This window comes from Rhincodon typus, chromosome 13 (assembly GCF_021869965.1).
Source record: "Rhincodon typus isolate 14 chromosome 13, sRhiTyp1.1, whole genome shotgun sequence".
Classification (NCBI taxonomy): Eukaryota; Metazoa; Chordata; class Chondrichthyes; order Orectolobiformes; family Rhincodontidae; genus Rhincodon; species Rhincodon typus.
In genome coordinates, this window is record NC_063344.1 from 5,928,831 (window position 1) to 5,945,159 (window position 16,329).

At 40.3% G+C, this 16,329-nt stretch overlaps 1 long non-coding RNA gene across 2 annotated transcripts in view; it reads right to left on the reverse strand.

Annotated features, from left to right (window-relative positions):
- Window positions 1–4,470: 4,470 nt before the first annotated feature.
- Window positions 4,471–16,329, reverse strand: part of LOC125484685 — a 48,663-nt gene continuing 36,804 nt past the window's right edge. The window contains exons 3-5 of one of the 2 annotated variants that reach the window (XR_007263513.1): window positions 15,226–15,322; window positions 13,419–13,654; window positions 4,471–6,042 (exon numbers count right to left, since the gene is read on the reverse strand). This is a non-coding gene — a long non-coding RNA (uncharacterized LOC125484685). The remainder of the gene's footprint in view (window positions 6,043–13,418; window positions 13,655–15,225; window positions 15,323–16,329) is intronic. The other variant, XR_007263512.1, reaches the window with a different exon arrangement.

A 16,329-nucleotide genomic window follows, 5' to 3' on the forward strand; every position in this document is an offset into this window, starting at 1 on the left:
GGGGGGGTCTTGCTTCAGTGCAAGAAGGGTCAGGAATAAGGGTGACCAACTTAGAGCATGGATCAGTACTTGGAACTACGATGTTATAGCCATTATGGAAACTTGGATAACACAGGGACAGGAATGGTTGTCGGATGTTCTGGGGTATAGATGTTTCAAAAGAAATAGGGAGGGAGGTAAAAGAGGTGGGGGAGGTGCAACCCGTCACACTCACTGCCACTTTGCCCTATCAACTGCTTATCCTTCCTCATAGATTCTCTGCTTGCTCTATCTGTCTGTAAACCGGCTCCCCCATCCTCTGATCTGTAGCTCCGGTTCCCATCCCCCTGCCAAACTAGTTAAAACCCTCCCAAAGAGCTCTAGCAAACCTCCCGCCCAGGATATTAGTGCCCGTCCAGTTCAGGTGCAACCTGTCCTTCCTGTACAGGTCCCACCTTCACCAGAAGGTATCCCAATGATCTACAAACCTGATGCCCTCCCTCCTACACCAGCTCTGTAGCCACGTGTTCAGCTGCGGTCTCTCTCTGTTTCTGGCCTTGCTAGCCCGTGGCACTGGTAGTAATCCTGAGATTACTACTCTGCTCGTCCTGGCTTTCAGCTTCCATCATAACTCCCTATATTCATTTTTCAGGTCCTCATCCCGTTTCCTAACTATGTCATTGGTAACGATGTGTACCACGACTTCTGGCTGCCCTCCCTCCCCCTTAAGAATCCTGAAGACTTGATCCAAGACATCCCTGACCCTGACAGCCGGGAGGCAACATCCCATCCAGGAGTTTCACTCAGTACCACAGAATCTCCTGTCTGTTCCCCTAACCAGTGAATCTCCTATCACTATCACTCTCCTATTCTCCCCCCTTCCCTTCTGAGCCACACAGCCAGGCTCTGTGACCTCAGAGACCTGGCCGCTATGGCTTTCCCCTGGTAGGTCCACCCTCCAACAGTACCCAAAGTGGTATACTTATTATTGAGGAGAACAGCCACAGGGGATCCCTGCACTGTCTGCCTATTCCCTTTCCCCCTCCTGACAGTCACCCAGCTACCTTTTTCCCGTACCTTGGGTGTGACCACCTCCTTATAATTCCTCTCTATCACCCCCTCAGTGTCCTGAATGATCCAGAGTTCATCCAGCTCCAGCTCCAGTTCCCTAACGCGGTCTGTGAGGGGCTGGAGTTGGGTGCACTTCTTGCAGGTGAAGTCAGAAGGGACACCAGTCGTGACCCTTACCTCCCACATCCTACAAGAGGAGCATGCAACTGCCCTAGTTTCCATTCCCTCTACTCTAGATTGCCAAATGAATAGAGAAAAAAAAAACCTTACCTTACCGACCCTCCACACAGTCTATTTTTTTTGATTAGAGGAGGAGATTGGGTGGGAGACACTATACGTGTAGTGTTTCGGGTTTAGACAATGCCCGAATATAAAAGTTCACTTCCCGGCTCGCGCTCTCACCACTCCCGCCGCTGAAAGCAATTAGGCCGCTGCCTCACGAGGTAAGTTTTTGTAAGGAAAAGCTTACCTTCCCGGCTGCCCCCTGGCTTGTGGGAATCCCCTACTATCAACATCCTGAAGATTACTATTGATCAGAAACTGAACTGGACTTGCCACATAAACAATGGCTACAACAGCAGGTCAGAAGTAAGAAATACTGTGGCTAGTAACTCCCTCCCTTCTGACTGCCATCTACAAGACACAAGTCAGGAGTGTGATGAAATACTCCCCATTTGCCTAGATGGGTGAAGCTCCAAAAGCACTCAAGCAGCTTGATACCATCCAGGACAAATCGGCACCACATCCACAAGAATCCACTGCCGCCACCACCAGTGTTCAACAGCAACATTGTGTACTTATCAACAGCCTTCTGGAAATCCAAGTTTATAGGCTCCCTTTATCCTCGGCACATATTACTCCTTTAAAAGAACTCCAATAAATTGGTAACACATGATTTCCATTGATGAGACTATTCTGACTCTTCCGATATACGCTGTATTTTTCAAAATGTGCAGATATTATTTCTTCAATAGTTGATTTTAACAACTTCACATGCCAGACAAAGTGACAGAAACATTAACTCTGATTTCTCTCCACAGATGATGCCAGACCTGCTAAGCTTATCCAGCAAATTTCTGTTTTTGTAACTGGCCTGTTTCCTGCCCCCCGCTCATCTTGAAAGGAAGTTTTATTTTCTACTTTCCAGTCCAGTGGAATTTTTGAAAATTAACATCAATGCATCTACTGCCTCATTTGCGACCTCTTTTGAGACCCTAGAATGAAATCCATCTGGAGCAGGAGGCTTGTAATCCTATAGCTCCTTCAATTTATTTAGTACTACTTCCCTCGTGATTGTAATTTCACCAAATTCCTCTCTCCTTTCCACCTCCTGTTTTATAGCAATTACTGGAATATTTCATCCTCTAATGGTGTTCTGAAAAAGGGTCACTGGACCTGAAATATTAACTTTGCTCTGCCAGATCTGCTGAGTTACTCCAGCAATTTTCTTTTTTGTTTCAGATTTCAGGTGTTCACAATCCTTTTTTTGTTGTTTAGCTGTTGCGGCTCAAAGAGTTTCCAGTTTTAAATCTGAGATAGATAAGTTTTTGTTAAGCAAAGGTACTAGGGTATATCAGCCAAAGGCAGATATACACTATGGATCAGCCACGATCTCAGTGTATGGTGGAACAGGCTCAAAGGACTAAATAGTCTATTCATACCGACCTCTGGGGATCTCCATTATAAACTTTCCCTCAGCCTGGAAAATATCCATGGACCATTATTCTTGTTTCCCATCACTGAGCCAATTTTGTATCCTTGTTGATATTGTCGCTTTTCCACCATGACCTATAATTTTCCTCACAAGTCTGTTGTGTGCCATTAAATCAAGCACCTTCTGGAAATCCATGTATACCACATTAACAGTGTTATCCTGAGTTGCTTATTGCAGATGTTTGCACTGGATTGTGATGGTATTGAGAAGCTCCCAATTGTTGCAACTTTGACTCATTGCCTGAAATTCCATCCTTCATGAGTTTTAATTATATTATTACCTTAATTATGTTGTCTTTGTTATGGGCCGCTTACCCCTGCATGAGCCTGCTTCTGACTTTTACTCTCTCTATGTTTGTTGTAAAATTCAAGTCAGCAAACAATTATCTCTTTAGGCATCTTACTGTTCATCACAGCGGGTCAGGTAGCATCCATAGAGAAAAAGTAAGCTAACGTTTTGGTCTAGGTGACTCTTCATCAGAGCTGACGAGAAGTGTGGAGGGGCAGCGTTTATTCTATAGTGGGGGTGGAAGTTGGAGTGCTGGGGGAGGAAAGATGTTGATAGTTCAGATTAAGTGCTCAGAATGTGAGAATGGCAAAACAATGGTACATTTAACTGTCAGACTGGAGAGAACAGATAGGTTCACTAGGGTGAGGGGAAGGGAGAGAGGACATGGTGGCAGAGAATGTAATAAGCAAAGCCAAAAGAAAGGGAAAGAATGGGTTCTCAATTTGAAGGTGTTGAACTCAATATTGAGCCCAGAAGGTTGTAAAGTGCCTAGTCTGAAGATGAGACGTTGCTCCTCCAGTTTTTGCTGTGATTCGCTGGATTTCTTATAAATGCTGTTTTTGGAGTCAATGGTCAAATGACTTTCTGACCTTTAACAAAAGTCAGATCTTTACCGAACTTACAAACTAAGGTCCATTTTTGCTCCACTTTAGAACTCAAGTTCTAATAATAACAATATATTATGGACCTTCATAAAACTATTTTCTAGAAAGCCATTTCTGGGCCAACAGTACAATAGCTTAATTCAAAACTGTAATTATAAAACCAGAAACAATGCTGCTGTAGCTGCACTTCGCTATTCTGTCTCAACCTCAAATACACATCTCTCTCAAGCAAGTGTTTACAGATGAAAATGACAGTCAATTATAGCTGAATCACTATGAACAAAGAGAAAAGAACTTTCAAAACAAAACCTTTAACAGAAGCAGTAAAGTTATCAAGTGTGGGAAAATAGCAGTATAGTTGTAACAAAGCTATCAATCTTCAAAGCTTTTATGTAAGGCTGAAGGAGGGTCACTGGACCTGAAACGTTAACTCTGCTTTCTCTCTACAGCTGCTGCCAGACCTGCTGAGCTTTTCCAGCAATTTCTGTTTTTGTTTCTGATTTCCAGCATCCACAGTCTTTTTTTATGCAAGGCTTTTGTATTCCTATGTCATGTGAAGATATGAAGCCTCGTCACTCAAACCAATTTTGATTTGTTCTGAAGAAGGGTCACTGGACCTGAAACACTAACTGTGCTTTTTCTCCACAGATGCTGCCAGATCTGCTGAGTTTCCCCAGCAATTTCTGTTTTAATTTTGGTCTGAATTGTGCTTTAGGTTTGCTCTCTCCAGCCTGAGCTTGAAGCAAGAGGCTTTTTATTACAGTTGTCATAACATCATTGTGAAAAATCAATACACAGGTACCAGCAGAGACATTAACTATTTAGAGGTGGCTTTAATAGAATTTCATTCTAAATGTATATGCATTTCACATATACATTCAAATTACATACAGTTTCTTCAACATAGTAAAATCTTACAAGGTGCTTCACAGGAGATTATGAAACAAAATTTGCCCAATCACAACAAAGAAAAAATATTGGGATAATTAAAGTGGTAGTTTCAAGGAGCATGTTAAAGGAGAGATTTTTCAGAAAAAAATTCCAGAATTTAAGGCTTAGGTCGTGGAAGGCACAGCTGCCAACAGAGAAGTGATTAAAATCAAGGATATGAAAAATGCTTGAAGAAGCTCAGAGATTTAGAGGATGGGAGGAATTTCAATAATCGGGAGGACAAACAGATGGAGGGATGAGAAAGAAGGTTGAGAATTTTAAATAATTTTAATTACACCTACTGTGAAGTGTAGGAGCCAACATAGATTAGTGAGTACAGAAATGAGGGATATTGGACCTGGTATGAATTAGGATAAGGATACCAGAGTTTTGGATGAGCTCAAGTTTATGTTGGATGTAAAGTGAGAAACTATCTAATTATTTTCAAATCCACAGAACTAACAAGGTGGACATTAAAGTAATTTGGGCATGCATATTTGAAAGAATTAAAAATTGTACAAAGCTGGCAGGGTACATTTACATCATTTAGGTACATTCATTTTCCTCTATTCAACCAAACAAAAACTATATTGTCAAATGCATTGCACCTGCAGGAAACAAGTTAAATTTTCGATATCTATGAAACCTAAAGCATGAAACTGAATTATTAAACATGCCCAAACAGGAATAATTAGCTGCACGGTTTCTTTATTTTATACGTTCTACGTAAGTAAAAATAACTTAGTTTTGTTGCATTTATGCCGTTTTGTGTTGAAGATTGGCTTCAATTTATGACTTCAGGTCATCATCTGAAAGTTACAGATACTTTTGTTTCCCATGTTCTGAATGGTTCCATCTATTGATATGCATAACATTCACATCTACAGCCCTCTTCATAATTGCTAACACAAAAAGATGACTAGATTACTGCAGAGCATGTCACCTAGAATTCATTCAGAGTAGCACTGATTATGACTAAGGGCCTGTCTACAATACAGATTTTTTTTTGGCTGATAGAATACATGGGAGGCATAAAAGGGATAAGTACAGTTTTAAAAGTGCACAGTTTGTTTTCAATTTTTACTTTGTTGACATAATTTAATCCAAATAAATCATGCCCTGATTATTAACATTCATTGCAAAAAGTCAGAACATGCTACTAAGTTCAATATTTACTTGAGGCTATATATATCCATTGCAGACAGACAAAGCTGAATTGCCTGTGAACCCATTATTGCACAACTTTACTTTCACCATTCAATAGATCCAGGCTGAGAAGTCAATTCGACAAAATCTTCGTTGTAATTTACAGGTACGGATAGCACCATGTGGATTTTGAAGTCAACCTTATTCAGTTCTTTATATTCATCCAGTTTGTTTTTCAGCTCCGCTCGGTCTCTCACAGCTTCTGCTTTCTCCAGTCCGTCTGACTTTTTGTGGCAAAAGTATAATGCCCTGCAGATTGGGAAAATTCTGTTACACTTCAATCAAATATTCCTGTTGACTCATGCTCTACTATTCAAAAAACCTTGCTTGGTGTTTTTGGGTAAAAGGGACAAGAATTGCCACTCTCACTTATTATTTTCTTATGGCTAATAACCATTATTTTCATTTCTCCCCACACAATTAGGGTGTTAGCTCTTAAATTAAGAACACATGCACAGAAAAGACAGCCAGTTTATGAAAGCATAGTTACTCCATCTAAATTAGAAGTATAAAATACTTTCCTAAAATACTTTCTTGATCTGATTCTCTATGAAAGTCCCATTTATTTCATATTCTTTTACAAAATGTGGGCATTAATGTCAGTGAAGGTGGAACTGCACATGTCATGGTGCTTCAGGCAAGTGGAAAATTACCCAGATACTTTTTCCAGAAGGCAGTCACACCCATTGGTCAGTGATCAGACACAGAGAGATATGATGACAAGTTAGGCAAGCAGGGTGAAAGGGTGAATTTAATCCTTCAGGTCTTCTTACACCAGTCAAGACTCAATTTTCCTTATTGAATGTTCATTCATGCTTGCATGGGAGACAGACACACCATGAGAATGGCGTACAGCTCTAATCTTTATTAGAAGAACAGAAGATTTTATTTATTTTTACAAATAAAAAACTTCCAATCAACTATTCCTGCAAATAATAATTCTCAAAAGCCCACCATTTACTCATCCCTATCTCTACCTGATTGTGTTTGCATTGTTCACATTTCAAGTTCGTACACATGACTATACTATCCAATTATATTCGAAATAATACAAGTGATTACATTATCCAATCACATCATTACACGTTTACATCTTCTAGCAGCAGTATAGACTTTGCGAAGACCAGAAAACCTATACTATCTACTTTTTCCCTTCACAGGGGAGTTGAGAATTTGGGCGTACAGGAGCCTCAGTTCTCGTAACTGAACAACAAGTTTGAAGTTCTTGCAGTTTGTATGGATAAGAACAAGGACTGTATTGTGGATAAATAGACTGGCTGTGGCACCTTGGTACACAAAAGCACTCAAATGAGGTGAGATGAAAGGAATATATGGTAGTAGGAAAACAGTACAGCCTGGTAGATAGACAGACTTCTATAGCTATTAATGAGAATTCAAAAGGTTGTGTTACCTGCCTGGTGCCAAGGTTCAGTTGTGGGGTATTGACAGAAATAACGGGAAAAGTGAGAGCTGTCACAATGGTATGGATTTCACATAAAACATGCTGGGGCCTGTGCTCTAGCTAGTCATATCAATAAGGAAGTAGAGAGGGATTTAAACTAAATAAAAGGGAGAAGAGGTCATGATGGGGCAAACTGGGTAAATTAAAGTGAAATGATAAAGGAACAGATCAACATAACAATAAATATAATGATAATCAGAATATGGCAGGAAGAGACAGTGATCGTGAATTTAAGAATGCGCCAGAAGATAGGATTAAGTTTACAAAAACTCACAGTAACAAAACTGTCTTTAGGGCTCCACTGCAGAATTTGGTGATACATTCTCAATAATGCAGATGAATTGTCAGCTCAAATAGAAAATTATATATATAACCTGGCAACATTACCAAGATGGAGGCACGAGAAGACTAAAGCTGAGTCTTAAATATTCAAGGGCGTAACATTCAGGAAGGTGAAGAAGCTGGGAAAGTTGCTAGGGAATCTGTTAATTAAAGAGCATAATGGCACTGTAGTAAGAATCAATTACCTTGTCTCTAAAGTTTAAGGGGTAGAATTGGTTTGATTGGAATAAAAAAAAAACAATGGGCAACACTGGTGGGAGTTGTTTATAGGTCACAAAACAACAGAAATAAATCACAGTATAAACCACAAAATTAGGGAAGCTCGAACAAGGGTAATAATGAAATAATTCCACAGAGGCTGATATGCTGTCACCAAGTCACCTTTTAATTACACAAGTACAGCACTTGACAGTGGTCCAGTTTCCTCAGAACCAGCTCTCACAATGAACAGAACTGCTGACAGCCCTGTTTATATCGGTCAGCCAGGGTTTCCTGACTGGACCAGGTTAACAAACCCAGTCAGGGAACTCATGATCTATGGCTGACCTCCGGATACTTAATTAGGACTTCGCTCAGGCAGCCATTTTCCAAACGAAAAATGTTGAGCCAATCAAGGTGAATCTTGCTTCATCAATTTCACCCTATCAGGCTTAGGCTCAAGCCTCTTACTACAATTAGTGAAAACTAAACCAGCTATTTCTCAAAACAGGCCAGAACCAAAGTCATTTGTTTAATCTGTAAAGGTTCCCAGTATTGGTTTCTCAGTCTAGCTGAGGTATTACACAAACTTAAGAATTGGAGTCCTGAGCAAATTTTGTTAAAGACTGGTTCTACAATCAGTGATACAGCCACGCTGGTGTCAATCTCTATTAGAACTAGGTGGCCATTTACCAGATGTTTATTTTGGCTGGTTCTAATTTGGCTGTTCGTAAGCAATTTAATTGTTCCAAGCCAGATGTAGGTGGGCTTTCCAGGCTGTGCACTCTCCTGGCTCGAGTCCGCGTACCAGCAGCAACTGTAATGGCTTGCCAGCCTAGATCCTGAAGAAAATGTTAACTGTTTGGCCAAGGGTTGGTTTTGTTTTGGAGTTTTGCAGAGGGCTGGCAATGAATCTGTCTCTGTTCAGGCAGTGTCCTGAGTGAGGCAACGCAATTATTTTCACTCAAGTGGTGTCCCCTAAGCTCAGTCGACCTGGCGTGAGTGTCCGCTTCCATTGGCACACCCTGTAACATATATGCTCCACTTGATGCATTTTCTAATGACAAAGTTAGTTGTAGTGCCTGTTTGAAATCCAGTTGGCCTTCTGCTAGTAGGCACTTTTGCATGGTTATATCATTAATCCTACATTTTTTTTTCCTTTATTAATTCACGGGGTCAGGGCGTTGCTGCAAGGCAGCATTTATTGCCCATCCCTAATTGCCCAGAGGGCTGTTAAGAGTCAACCATTTTGCTGTGGGTCTGGAGTCACATGGAGGCCAGACCAGGTAAGGATGGCAGTTTCCTTCCCTAAAGAATATTAGTGAACCAGATGGGTTTTTCCTGACAATCTACAATGGATTCATGATCATCATTAGATTCTTAATTCCAGGTATTTATTGATTCACCACCTGCCATGGCAGAATTCAAACCCAGGTCCCCAGAAATGTTGTCTCGGTCTCTGGATTAGCAGTCCAGCGATAATACCACTAGGCCATCACCTCCCCCATGTGAAACAGTCTCTCAGCATCTCATTAAAGGGAGGCAATGGCCTAATGGTACTACTGGTGGACTGTTAATTCAGAGACCCAGGTTCAAATCCCGCCACGAGAGATCTGGAATTTGAATTCAATAAAAATCTGGAATTAGGAGTCTAATGATGACGACAAAACCATTGTCAATTGTCACAAAAACCCATCTGGCTCACTAATGTTCTTTACGAATGAAAACTACATGTTACTCCAGACCCACAACAATATGGTTGACTCTTAATTGCCCTCTGAGCAATAAGAAATGGTCAATAAATGCTGACCTAGCCAGTGATGCTCTCATTTTGTGAATGAATAAAACAAATTATGGCTTAAACCAAAGTCACATGCCTCTGTGTGTCATCTTAGCCTCATCAAAAATCCCAACACAGATTCCCCTGGTTCTGGAGCTGCCGAATAAAACCGTCAGTGTCTCAGAATTAGAGGAGGCTTGGGTTGTAATATTCCTTAACTAAATCTATCAACTCCTGAAAGGTTTAGTATCTGGTGCCTCAGGAAACATTAGGCTTCTAATAACTGAAAAGGCTATGGGTCCACAAGTTGTCAGGAGAATTACTCGTTGCTTTTCATCTGCACAATGCCATCTGCCCAGATAAAAACTGCATTTTTTCCACATGCTGGGCCCAGTCTTTGATAGCAAGATTGAACGAGTCAAGCTTCCCAAATAACGGCATAATGCCAGAAATGCTTACTGCCACTCAAAGATGACAGTTGCGAACTAATTTCTTCAGGAGCATTTTCTTCTCTTGTTGCCACTGAAATAACTCCACAGAGGCCAGTATCCCATCACAAGTCACCCTTTATTTACATGTGCATAGTACTTGACGCTAGTCCAGCTTCCTCAGAGACAGCTCTCAGAGTAAACAAAACCTCTGAGACTCATGTTTATATCTGTCAGCCGGGGCTTCCTGATTTGACCAGGTTAACAGTCCCAATCAGGGAACTCATATTCTGAGATCCACCTGGCTGACCTCATTACAATCACTACAATACAAACTAGGTAAAACTCATTAATACTGATGTGGAGGATGAATACTTGAAATGTACGTAAGATGATTTCGGAAACAGTATGTTGAGGAACCAACTAAGGAAAAGGGCTATTTTGGATCTGGTATTGTGGAATGATGAGGGGTTAATCCATAAGCTTGACATATAGAAGCCTAATGGCAGAAATATAATTGAATCTTACATTAAGTTTGAAAGTCATGTAGTTCTGTAGAGTCTTAAATCTAAAAAAAGCATTTGTAAAGGTCTGAAGAATCCATTTAGCTTCAGTGGATTCGGAAACAAAGCTGAAGATATGACTGTAATCATATGATGACAATTTTAATCATAATAATAAAAGGCAAGTCGTTTAGGATTGAGATGAGGAAGGAATTCTTCACTCAGAGGGTGTCGAATGCTTGGAATTCTCTGCTCCTGAAGTTTGTGGAGGCTCAGTCGTTGAATATGTTCAAGGCTGAGATTGGTAGTTGCCTACAGATTAAAACAAAGGAGTATGGGGATGGTGCAGGAAAATGCTGTTGAAATGGAAGGTCAACTATGATCATATTGAATACTCCACGAGTATGAAGTGTTGAGTGGCCTACTTCAGATCCTGTTTCTCATGTTGTTTGAAGTCCAAAAGCATCCCAAAACTGCTCTGTCTTAGCATATGATTTTCATCCATTCGAGTTGTATAATATGGCACATTGCAGCGGTGCAGATGGATTGGGGGAGGAAGCAAAGGAGAGAGGTGGGCATCTGAAAGAGTAGTCACAGTACAGAATTAGAATGTTGCATTTCATTCTGTGCTTCTGGCCAGGAAGAAAAATAAAAATCTCAGCCTGAGTTTCCATTATTGAGATTTTTTATAAAAATGTATTTGTTCCGCTGTGTGTGGGCGTTGTTTATTTATTGCCTGGGCCAGCATTTATTGCCTGTCTCTCCTTGCCTTTGGAAAGGTGGTGATGAGCTGCTTTCTTGAACCACTGCAGTATATGTGGTGTCAGCACACTTGCAGTACTGTTAGGAAGGGATTTTTCATTGAGCTGTTGTCGTGGATTGATACAACTGAGTGGCTTTATCATTTAAAAGTCTATAACATTGTTGTGGATCTGCAGTCACATATAGGTCAAACCAAGGATGACAGATTTCTTTTGCTAAAGAACACTAATGAAACAGATGGGTTTTTATGACAACAATGATTTTGTGATATCATTACCGTGACTAACATTTACTTCCAGATTTATTGAATTCAAGTTTTATCAGCTGTCGTGGTAGGACTTGAACCTGCGACCCAGAACGTTAACCTGGACCTCTGGATTATAGTCCAGCAACATGACCACAATGCCCCCACCACCTCTCTGTAACAGTTTCCTGCGATTCCCTCGCAGAAAGATTATTCGTGGGTATGGGCGCTAATGGCAACAGTAGAAGGCTGACTATAATGTCCTTAATGTTTGAATAATCTTTCTCTCCTCAGTGAATTGGATCATAGATGTGGAATTGTCATGTGTGTGAGGGTTGCAGGTGGCCTCAGGTTCTATTCCAATCAGTGTCCTCAAGAAAGGATATTTGGGATAGCGTGACTTATAAAATAAATACAAAAACAGTGGTGGGAGAAAGCAGTCTGTGTAACTATCAATAATGTTAATGATCTTTGCATTTATAGCTAAAGAAATCAGCCAAATTGGAAACAAAAGAATTAAAGACCTAACTAGAAACTGGAAATGGTTGGTGCCAATCAGTCTGGCAACAGTGATTATAACTAACAACACTGGCTTCATTTGTACTGAACTACTGATATTGCATTAGATAGTGTCTGTAAATAACCATGTTAAATCTACCTTAGATTTTTTAGATTACTGAATATATTCCCTCGATGTCAGAAATAGCACTACTGCACTAACTATCTTTCTTTTGGCATCCAAAGCAATCTTGTCACTTGGATTTTACAAAAAAAACTAGTTGATCTGAATAGCAATATCTATGATTTCATCTCTAACCTGACAGTCAGTTTGCAATAGATGGGCATTAATGAGCAAGAAATAAACAAAGGATGTGTGAAGAGGACCATGGCATATGATATACCTTCCACAACTTCTCATTGCAACATTTATTCACACAGCAAAACAGGAGCTTACACAATTAAAAATAATAAAAAACAAAGACATTTAAATATAAATCAAGGGTGAATAAATTGACATGTTGAATTAGTTCTAGTGTCGCCACTCTATTAAACAAATCATCACTGCTGATAAAAATGAGATGGATAAGTGAAGCAATTCCACTATACGGTCCAACCTCCTTTATTTACCCATAAGCCAGATTCAAATCCTCAAGGTAAAGTAATCATACAATGAGCTTGATAGTTTCCAGCAGGGCTCATCTCAGGTATCCTGGGGTTCACTGTCATTATTTATCTGTGGCAAGTTCCTAGCCCTTACTGTGAGTAGCACTGGAAGCTTACCAAAAAGATAGGGTGGGAAATTGCATATCCTTAAATGACTGCTTGCAAATGAAACACATTTGATTAACACTGAGTAAGATGTAATTGTTGCTTCTGTATATTACAGCAATATGAAGGCTGTTCAGAGCACAAAAAAATGGCTGGCAAGTAAAAGTGGTAGCAACTAAGATTTAGAGCCTGTGGGTGAACAATGGAGAGGTAGAGTATCAAAATCCTTATTTATGGGTCTAGCGCAGAAAAGACAGCAAAAAAACAGTAATATTTAGAAATTAACATACTAGTCCTCTATTTTGAAGTATATAAGACAAGTAGAACCAATATATCTCATTTGTCAGTCTTGATGTTTTATCATTCTGCTGGAAAAGAGTTGTAGCTAAGCGAGATGTGTTCGAGGCCTGTGTGATGTTTCTTTCACTAGTGTAACAGCTAATGTCAGTGGCAGTGTTGCGGGATGGAAACAAGCAGCGTTTGTGAGAGAGGATGTAAGGATGCAATACGACTTAGAGTTTAATAGGAGACCATTCATGTGAACAGACTGTTTGAGCTTAACGACTCAGGATGTAGTGGTGCAGGGTCATCAGCAAGTCTAAAATTCACAAGAGATTACTTCAATTGATTTCTGTACCTGAATCCAGTGTTTGGATAGCTGACTTTCTGCCATCCACGCTCCTGCAGAAAAGGCTTTACCAATTTTTTATGGATGTCTTTTGGAGCTCCACCAGGGGTCGCCACATACAAGTAAAACAAGTTTCCATCATCACCTTGCTCCTGAGAGGTCCTGATTTCATCAAGTATTTCTTGAGTACTGACATCCATGTTCACACATCAAATATTCTGGCAATAAATACGACTGCAAAATCCCTGCGAAGATAAAATGTGAATCATAAAGCACTTAAATTTTAGTCTTTATCACAAGGCACAAAGGCTGATTGTTGAATAAGAGCTATTTGAGAATCAAATCAGATTTTTCACTGCACTTGCACACTCCTGCAAAAAGCAGAGCTCTGATACAGTTCTTGCTTTATTGTTGCAGCCATCAGATTTATAATCTAAATGACATTATTTTGAAATGCTGCAGCAGAGTGACTTGGGGGATGCAATTTCACTTATCTCTAAAGGTAGCAGGGAAAGTTGAAGAAACCATACAGGATAAAAACCGAACAAACAGCGGATGCTGTAAATCAGGAACAAAAACAGAAGTTGCTGGGAATGCTCAGCAGTTCCTGCAGCATCCGTGGGGAACAAAAATCAGAGTTAATGTTTTGGGTGCGCTGACCCTTCCTCAGATCTGTTAGACGTTAAAACCATATAGGATACTTGGCTTTCTTAATAGTGTATTGAATACAAGAACAAGGAAGTCACCCTAAATCTCTAGAAATCTCTGGTAAGGTCTGAGCTGGAATACTGTGTGCAATCCTGGGCACCAGATTTTAAGAGGGATGAACAATAGCCAGGAGTCGATGCAAAAGAGGGCGGGGATAATACCAAGGAAGAGGGTGTTTAGTTTATATGGAGCAGTTGGGAGAAGCTGCAATTGTGCTTAGAATGGCAAAAGTAAAGTGAATAAAGATATTCAAAACTATGAGAGGTTTAGGTAGAGAAAGTAGATAGAAACTATTTCTTCTGACAAATAGGTCAGCAACCAGAAATCAGAAGATTGAAATATTTGGCAGGACAACCAGGAAAAAATCCTTCACTTATTGAAATCTGGAGTACATTACCTGGAAAGGTGATGGAATCAGATTCCATTGAGACCTTTAAAAAGCAGTTTGATGTGAACTTTAAGAGATCTAATCTGAAGTATTGTGGGGAAAATGCTGGGACAAATTGGCTGTTTGCTCAATTTGCTAGTTATAGACTGAATGGTCCCTTTGTGCTGTAAGGTTCTATGACTTAGTACTTTGGTCCCATGTTTAAGAGAAAAATTGTGAAAAACTGCGTCAGGGTGAGAGTGGATTTCTATGATCCTTCTTCATTGCTTGCTACCCTCTGTTGAGAAGGTCAGCAACTGACTTTCTCTGGGGTTCGACAGTTGCTACTCTACAAATGGCTCCAAAATGTGATTTGGCCTAACGATTCAGCCACCCAGTTTTCTTGTTCCCTGTGATTAATTGCCTAGCCCTTTCTCACTACACGACACCAAATTCAAAATCGCCCGATTCCCTGGTTGGCTCCTGAACATACTTTTGCAGAAACCCATCTCCACCCTCCAGGGCGGAATTTTCCTAGCCCTTCAATAGCATGGGCAATGGCAAGAAAAGTGGGGAAAATATGCTGAGGATGAAAAAATGTGATTCTCCATGTTCAGAAAAAGAAATACAATTTTCCCATTCAGGCTTAAATGGTGAATTCTGAATCTTGCTACTCAGTGCATTTGCATGACATTAGTAGCTAATTTTGCCAATACCCGACTTGAAAATCAGAGTAGTTACCTGGCTGCAGCTCATTGGTTGCTTCTCCGGGTCTTCATCTTAAAGTTCATTCACTAATATCTCAATGCATCCTTCATAGATAGAGACTGCCTTCAACCTTCACCAAAGAAATTGGTATCAGCAAAACACCAGCCTCATATCATCGTGAACAATCTTGGGCTAACTCATAAACCACCTCAGCACATGAGCACTGGATTGCAGAATTCATGGATACCTTACATTGCAATGTTCCTGAGAGGTTGATCTGCATGCTATATCACACATCCGTCTCAAGTATTTCAACAGAATGCATTTTATAGCTATTAGCTTGCCTTCTTAAACCACTTGGTGATTATTTGGATGCTTACAGCATTTCTGGTTTTCAGTGCCTTTTATTGCATTGCATCTCAATGAGAACTTACAAGTCTACAACATTTCTAGCTTGGCTTGCTTCTTAGTGCAGACAAAAAGCCTGGCAGCCTGTCATGTTGACATCACTGAACATTAAAGGGGTGGACACATTGCCGAACGGCACTGTGCTATGTCAATATCAGACCTATAGCAAGTGCAACAGCTTGTGCGGTAAATACATTTCACGTTCTTCAGCCACTCTGAAAATCAAAGGAGACCAGTCATAGAGTCAAACAGCATGGAAACAGACCCTTCTGTCCAACCAGTCCATGCCAAACATAATCACAAACTAAATTAGTCCGAACTGCCTGCTCCTGGCCCATATCCCTCCAAACCTTTCATATTCATATATCCATCCAAATGTCTTTTAAATGTTGTAATTGTACCCACATTCACTACTTCACCAGAAAGTTCATTCCACATGCGAACCACCCACTGTAAAAAATTTGTCTCTTACGTCTTTTTTGAATCTCTCTCTTCTCACCTTAAATATGTGCCCCCAAGTCTTGAAACTCCCGATTTTAGGCTAAAGACAACTAGCATTAACTATATTTATAACTTTCATTATTTTATAAACTTCTATCAGGTCACCTCTCAATCTCCCACTCTCCAGTGGTAAAAGTCCCAGCCTATCCAGTCTTTCCTTATAACTCAAACCTTCATAGCCAGCAACATCCTGGTAAATCTCTTCTGAACCCTCTCCAGCTTGATAAT